Genomic DNA, 7,997 nt, shown 5'->3' with positions numbered 1-7,997 from the left:
TGCCTCCCGGGTTCAAGCAATTCTTCTGCCTCAGCCTCCGGAGTAGCTGGGACTACAGACACATGCCATCATGCCCAGCTAATTTTTGTACTTTTAGTAGAGACGGGGTTTCACCGTGTTGGTCAGGCTGGTCTGGAACTCCTGACCTCGTGATCTACCTGCCTTGGCCTCCCAAAGTGCTGGGATTACAGGTGTGAGCCACCGCGCCTGGCCTGAGGAGCTGCCTCTTCTCTAGGAGATTCCCACCAGAGGTGATCCTGTCCTTGAGGGAAGACCTTGTTTCCTGACAAAGGGTAGTGGCCTGGGTCTTGCAGGCCTCAATGCAATGATAGCACCATCCCCACTGGCTATCCAAGAAGAGGCACAGGCATGGCGGCCTGTGCCTCACTGTCTCCAGGACAAGATGACCTGCAGACAGGCAACTCCTCAGCGGCCTCCAGTGCTGAGTCCAGTTGTGGTGAGGTTGACTCAGGCCTTGCCCTCTCCCTATCAAGGTGGGCAGCCTTTGTTCCCTGGGGTCAGCTGGGCTGTCTCACACCTTCCCCCTGGTGAACTGTAAGGCAGGTCTCCTGGATTCTGCTCCTGATTCTCTACCAGACCAGGCCTCTCTGCCCTTCTGGGTTTCAAGGTCTTTCACCTTGAAACCTTGGGGCATGGGCCAAGGTCTACAAATCCCAGAGAGGCTGAAACTGAAAGGAACTAGAACTCGACTCACAATGCATTTGTGCAACACGAGGCTGCTTTATATCCATCATCTCATTTCATTTTCACAGTCACCCTGATGAGCTGCCCATCTAACAGATAAGAACACTGAGGCAGAGGTGTTTCATCTGTGCCTCAGGACCCAAAGTCTGTTTCATTTTTGAGCATCCAGGCTGAGCTAGGTCCTGAGCCAGACACTGAGGGTATGACAGCAATGAAACAGACATGTCTTCTGTCCTCTTGAAATTTACACTCCAGTGGGGAGACACAAATAAACAAGCAAACAAAGGAAGAAGTCCATCGGGCACGGTGGCTCATATCTGTAATCCTAGAACTCTGGGAGGCCAAGGCAGGTAGATCACCTGAGGTCAAGGGTTCAAGACCAGCCTGGCCAACACGGTGAAACCTCGTCTCTAATAAAAATACAAAAATTAGCCGGGTGTGGTGGCAGGCGCCTACAAGCCCAGCTACTTGGGAGGCTGAGGTGGGAGAATTCCTTGAACCCAAGAGGCAGAGGTTGCAGTGAGCCGAGATCGCCATTGCGCTCCAACCTGGGCAACAGAGCAAAAACTCCGTCTCAAAACAAACAAACAAAAGAAACAAACAAAAAAACGAAGAAGTCAGGAACAGTGATGTCATGAAGGTAATGAAGTGACAATCATTCCTAGGGACCAGAAACTACTTGAGGAGGGGGGATTTATACTGAAACAAAGAGATAACAATGGAGGGTGGGGAGAAGCAGAAATGGCCTTTGAGAAGGACTCAGGTGTTCAAAGAATGGAAAGGAGGCTGGGAACAGAGCGAGCAAGACGAGAGAAGGAAATGAGGCTGGAGAGGAAGGCAAGGCTAGATCACGCTGGGGCTCATAGGCCGTGGTCGGGAATTTAGCGTTTATTCAGAAGTGTAAAGGAGGTGATCCATTGGATGGTGTTAAGCAAGGGAGTAACATGCTTTAATTTATATTTTGGAAAGCTTCTCCTGGTGCTTAAGAGATTATAGGGAGGCAAGAGTGGAACAACAAATATTCAACAAGAATGATTGAGCACCTACAGTACACCAGACACAATCCCAGGCTCCTAGAACACACCCCAAGTCATTAGTTACTCCAAGCAACTAGATGAGATGCAATTTCAGTAACAGGTGAAAGATGATGGCCGGCTGGGCATGGTGGCTCACGCCTGTAATGCCAGCACTTTGTAAGGCTGAGGCAGGAAGTTCACTTGAGCCCAGGAGTTTGAAACCAGCCTAGGCAACATAACGAGGTCTTGTCTCTATTAAACATTTAAAAAATTAAAAAAAAGAAAGATGATGGTGGTTTGAACAAGGGCAATGGCATTGGGTCTGGGAAAAATGTAAACTGTAGGAGAAAATTTTTGCAGGGAGAAACCTGAACAATGCATAGGAGGTGCCACTGACAGAGAGGGAGAATCAAAAAGAACAGTAACAGCCAACGTTAATTGAGTGCTTATGATGTATGCTTATGATGTGCCGGTACCATCATATTTCTAAATCTTTCAAAGGTGTTAAACTTATTAATCCTTCTAAGAACACTGTAAGCTAGATGCTACTGTCAAACTCACTTTACAGATGAGGGAACTGGGGCACAGAGGAAGCAAAAAGCTGCCTGCAGGTACTTGGATTTGGCTCCAGCACACTGTGTTTTTTTGCGGGGAGAGGGGTAGGAAGAGAGAGACAGGGTCTTGCTCTGTCATCCAGGCTGGAGTACAGGATCACAACTCACTGCAGCCTTGACCTCCCCGACTCACATGAGCCTCCCACCTCAGCCTCCCAAGTAGCTGGGACCACAGGTGCCTGCCACCACACCCGGCTAATTTTTAAATTTGTTTTAGAGACTGGGTCTCACTATGTTGCCCAGGCTGGTCTCAAACTCCTGAGTTCAATCTATCCTCCCACCTCAGCCTCCCGAAGTACTGGAATTACAGGCGTGAGCCACCGCACCCGGTCCCAGCACACTATTTTAACAAGTAAGGGCCACTGCTTCTCAAGAAGGACACCCAGTGCCATTTGACAATATGCAATTCTGGATTTTATCAAGCCCCCCCCATCGTTAATCCCTGGTGATAAGAAGTGGGAGTGAGGGGGAGGTTTATCTTACTGATAAATAGTTCATCAACCTGTTCAATAAGGCAGCTTTCTGTTTGGTTGATTCTTGTTTATTTTTCTGTTTTCAATTTTATTGATTTATGCTTTTGTCTTTAGTTTCTTCCTTTAGATGACTTTCCCAATACAAGCATATAATGCCATAAACTTTGCTCTAAGTATTCCTCTAGCTTCATCCCACAAAATTTGATGTGTTTTCCTTTTTGTTCGGCTCAAAATGTTTTCTGATTTTCCTTAAGACTTCCTTTTTGACCTGTGTATTACTTAGAAGTGTGGTTTTTAATGTTCAAGTATTTAGAGACTTCACTGTTATTTTTTATTATTTATTTTTAGTTTAATTGCGTTATGGTCATAGGACAAATTTGTATAATTTCAATTATTTTAAATTTAGTAAAGTTTGTTTTATGATCCAGGGTATGATGCAGGATGTGGGTATATTCCATTGTGCACCTGGAAACAATGTGGACTCTGCTGTTGTTAGGTGGAGTGTTCTGTAAATGTCAATTAGAATCTACTGGTTGGTGGTGTGATTAAGTTCTTGTAAGCCTGCTGCTTTTATGCCTACTAGTTCTCTTGATTTCTGAGAGAGAAATGTTGAAGTCTCCAAATATAATTATGGATTTGGGACAGGTGAGGTGGCTCATGCCTGTAATCCCAGCACTTTGGGAGGCTGAGGCAGGCGGATCACCTGAGGTCAACAGTTTGAGACCAGCCTGGCCAACATGGCGAAAACCCATCTCTACTAAAAATACAAAAATTATCTGGGCATGGTGGCAGTCACCTGTAATCCCAGCTACTCAGGAGGCTGAGGCATGAAAATCGCTTGAACCTGGGAGGCAGAGGTTGCAGTAAGCCGAGATCATGCCACTGCACTCCAGCTTGGGTGACAGAGTGAGACTGTCTCAAAATAATAATTATTATCATTATTATTATTATGGATTTGTCTATTTCTCCTTTTATAATTGTTCATTTTTGCATCATGTATTTTGAGGCTCTGGTGTTAGGTACATACACACCAAGAGTTCTATGTCTTCTTGATGACTTGACCCTTTTATCATTATGTAATGTTCCTCTTTATCCCTGGTATTTTTCTTTGTGCTGAAGTCAATTAATCTAATATTAATATAGCCACTCCAGTTTTTATTTGATTCATGTTAGCACATCATACTTTTTCTCATTTGTTTACCTTTAACCTATCTACATACATAGTTATATTTAAAGTGAGTTTCTTGTAGATAACATGTTGTTCGGTTATTTTTTAAAGCCATTCTGATCATTTCTGTCTTTAAATCTGTATGTTTAGACAATGTACAATTATTGGTATCTTTGGATTTACATCTACCATTTTATTGTTTCTTTTCTGTTTCCTCTTTTTTCATTGTGTTGTTCCTTTCCTCCCCTTTCCTTCTTTAGATTATTGGAACACTTTTAAATATTCTATTTTAATGTATCTGTTGTACTTTTTTACTATATTTCTTTGTATAATTTTTTCAGTGGATGCTCTAGGGTTACAGTATACATACTTAATTTTTCCAAGTCTGCTTTTAATCACTATTTTACCATTTTAAGCGTAATATAGAAATCTTACCAGCATACAGATCTCTTTACCTTCCCCATTTATGCTGTAGTTGTCTATTAGAATCAATTACATTTACATACATTGAAAATCCTATCAATGTTACAATTTTTGCTTTTTTTTTTGACAGATTGCCCAGGCTGGAGTGCAGTAGTGTGATCATAACTCACTGCAATCCCTATCTCCTGGGCTCAGGTGATCTTCCTGCCTCAGCATTCTGAATAGCTAAGACTACAGGCATGCTGTCCCATCAGAACCAGACCCAGTGAATTTTTTTTTTTTTAGAGGGAGCGTCTCACTCTGTCATCCACATTGGAGTATGATGGCATGATTTCAGCTCACTGCAACCTCCACCTCCCAGGCTCAAGCAATCCTCCTGCCTCGGCCTCCCGAGTAGCTGGGACTACAGGCACACACGACCACACCCAGCTAATTTTTGTATTTTTTGTAGAGACAGGGTTTCGCCACGCTTCCAGGATGGAATTTTTTAATTTTTAGTAGAGACGAGGTCTTGCTATGTTGCCCAGGCTAGTCTCCAACTCCTGAGCTCAAGTGATTCTCCTACTTCAGCCTCTCAAAGTACTGGGATTACAGGTGTGAGCCACTGTACCCAGCCTTATTTTTTCTTTGTTTATTTATTTATTGAGACAGGGTCTCACTCTTTTGCCTAGGCTGAAATGCAGTAGTGCGATCATGGCTCACTGCAGCCTTGACCTCCCTGGGCTCAGATAATCCTCCTTCCTCAGCCCCCTGAGTAAGTAGGACTACAGGTGTGTGCCAAAATGCCTGGCTAATTTTTTGTTTTTGTGTTTTTGTTTGTGTTGTTTATTTGTTTTTTGGTAGAGACAGGGTTTTGCCATGTTGCCCAGGCTGGAATTTTTGCTTTTAACCAAACATATTTTAAATAACTCACAAGGGAAAGAATAGTCTATGATATTTATTCAGACACTTGTCATTTCTGTTCCTCTTCTTCATTCCTGATGTTTCTACTAGCAATTAATTATCTTAGTTTTTCTTCATCTGAGAATATCCTTATTTCCCCTTCATTCTTAAAGTATATTTTTGCTGGATATAGAATCCTTAGTTGACAGCTCATTTCTCTCACAACTTTAAAGATGTTATTTCACTTCCTTCTGGCTCCCATGGTTTATAATGAAAAATTCAGTTTTCTGAATCCCATTGTTCTTTAGTCATGTGTTAAGGTTTTTTCTTTGTTTCAGTGTTTAGAATTTTGATTATAATGTGTCAGAGTATAGACTTCTTTGAGTTTATTCTATTTGGCATTCATTAAGCTTCTTGATTCTTTAGGTTTATGTCTTTTCACACATTTGGGAATTTTTCAGAAATTGTTTCTTCAAATTTTTTGTGTGTACTACACTTTCTCCTCTTAATCTGGAATTCCAATGACATTAATTTTGGACTTTTGATATTGCCCCACAGGCCCCTGAAGTTCTGTTAACTTTTTTTTTTCCCAATGTTTTTTCTCTCTCTTGTTCTGATTGGATTATTTCTGTTGACCCATCTTCAAGTTGACTGACTCTTCTGTAATTTCTATCCTGCTTGGAGCTCATCCAGTGAGTTTTTATTTTAGTTATTATATTTTTTCATTTCTCAAATGGCACATTAGAACAACAAACAGAAAAACCAGTGATAGGAGATGGGATTGGAGAAATAAGCCCCAAACTGCCTAGACAGAGCTTTGTAGACAACAGTAGAGCATCTAGATCTTATGCAATGTACAGAGGAAAAATCACTGGGGATTTTAAGGAAGGGAATAGAATTATGTGATATACAATTTTAAAAGGCTACTTGAGAATGTATTGATAGGGGAAAGAGTGGAATCAATAGATCAGTTAGGAAGTGTTGTCTTGGTCCAAGAAGGACTGTAGTGGCCTGGGCCAGGCAATCACAGGAGCCTAGCACCTCTATCTGGCTCTGCACTGCCCCCACAGGCAGCCTGAACCTCAGGGGGCTCTGGATCCTTATGCTTCCAAGGAAACTGCTTCTTGACTCCTGTCACCATGGCAGCTACACTTCTCCTACCTGGATTGGTCGCTGGAGTGGCATCATCAGCACTAAATGACTGATCCTCACAATAAGAACTGGTTGCCATGGTGCTGATTATGCAAACAAGAATCTGCCTTTCTTCTGCAGGCTCAGGGTCCTTGACTAGCTCTGTACCTAAGGGAAAATCAGGGAGAGAGAGAGAGGATCATGACGTCGCAGCCAAGGGGAGACTAGCTGTCAGGTGGTTGCTGAGTCACTATTCCTAAAGACTTGCCCAAGTCAAGACTGCTACTAGAGGCTCTTATATAGTGGGGTGAGGGGAGCTTATATTGTGGAGGGGGAGCCCCTGGCACATATACACACAAATTCTAAATCCCATTTTCCTCCCATTTTAGAGCTTCTTTGAATTGTTTCCTTCTCTGAGCAAAACTTTGTCACAGATTGAGGCCTTCCTCCTCTCCCAGCCCCATTACCCTGCAGAGAGGCAGTTTTAGGACAACTTGCTACTGGATTTTTTAAAGCGAGTTTTCATGAAAATTCTTTAAGCAGGCTTGTCTGGAGGTAAGACAATGGGCCCCAGCCAGAGCTTCTGAATTAAAATATGTAAAGCCAGAACAGGGGACATTTGGGGTGGGGACTGGAATAGTAAAACTTCTTGGTACATATGGAGCCTAGGCTTCTGATCTCCTTCTCCTTCCAGACATCATTTGTAACATGAATGTAAGGCAGAGTAGGACCACAGCTGAATTACAATCTTCCTTCACCCACTCTCCCCAGCTACACTTTATGGTAGTCTGTTTTTCTTCTTGGGAAAGAAAGTTCCTTCCTGTGAACCCCTGGTTCAATAGGCCCGAAAACCTGCTAAGTCTTCTGAGGGTATTACTCTCAGCATTAGAATCCCTTCCAATGAACACTAAAAAGAAGAGCAGCATCAATGCTCCTGTACATTTATCATTTTGATAGCCATTCTCCCGGTGGTTTAAAATCTTAAAATACAGAGAGGAGCACACTCACCTTTGTTCAGCCCACCCAAAGACCAGTATTTCCCTTTTTCCAGGAGCATTGTACTTCACAAAGCAGGTTCACGTTCATTTGCTCTTAGGCCTCAAATTATTGCTATAAATTTATTTTAAAATAATATGTCCAGTACCTAATCAGTGACAACCAGATAAACCTCTAGCTTCTGGTGTGACAAGACAGAAACTTGTGTCAGACCCTCCTACTAACATTGGATATATACTCTAGGCAAAATATAAAAATAATTGTATGAAAGCACAGAGACCGATCAAGAGTTAGAAACCTACAGGGAGTATAGTTCTCAAAAAAAGGAAGTCCAACAAGTGACTTCTACATGTATAGGCTTTTCCTCTGAAGATACTTCAGAGTTCACTGCAGTACACAGGGAAACAGCTCTGTCAGCAAGTGGCAGTCTTACTAACTGAGGAAGCAGCTTTTGGAGTACAGAGATGCCAGAGCATCTGGAAATTGAGGAAGAAATTTAGAAAATGAGTAAATTACAGAGAGAGGAGCTCAAAATCTGCATACCAACTCCTCTCAAATTCTTAGCTATCTTCTAAATGGCATTTGCGCA

The sequence above is a fragment of the Nomascus leucogenys genome, chromosome 22a (assembly GCF_006542625.1).
Source record: "Nomascus leucogenys isolate Asia chromosome 22a, Asia_NLE_v1, whole genome shotgun sequence".
Classification (NCBI taxonomy): Eukaryota; Metazoa; Chordata; class Mammalia; order Primates; family Hylobatidae; genus Nomascus; species Nomascus leucogenys.
This window is presented reverse-complemented; position numbering follows the sequence as displayed.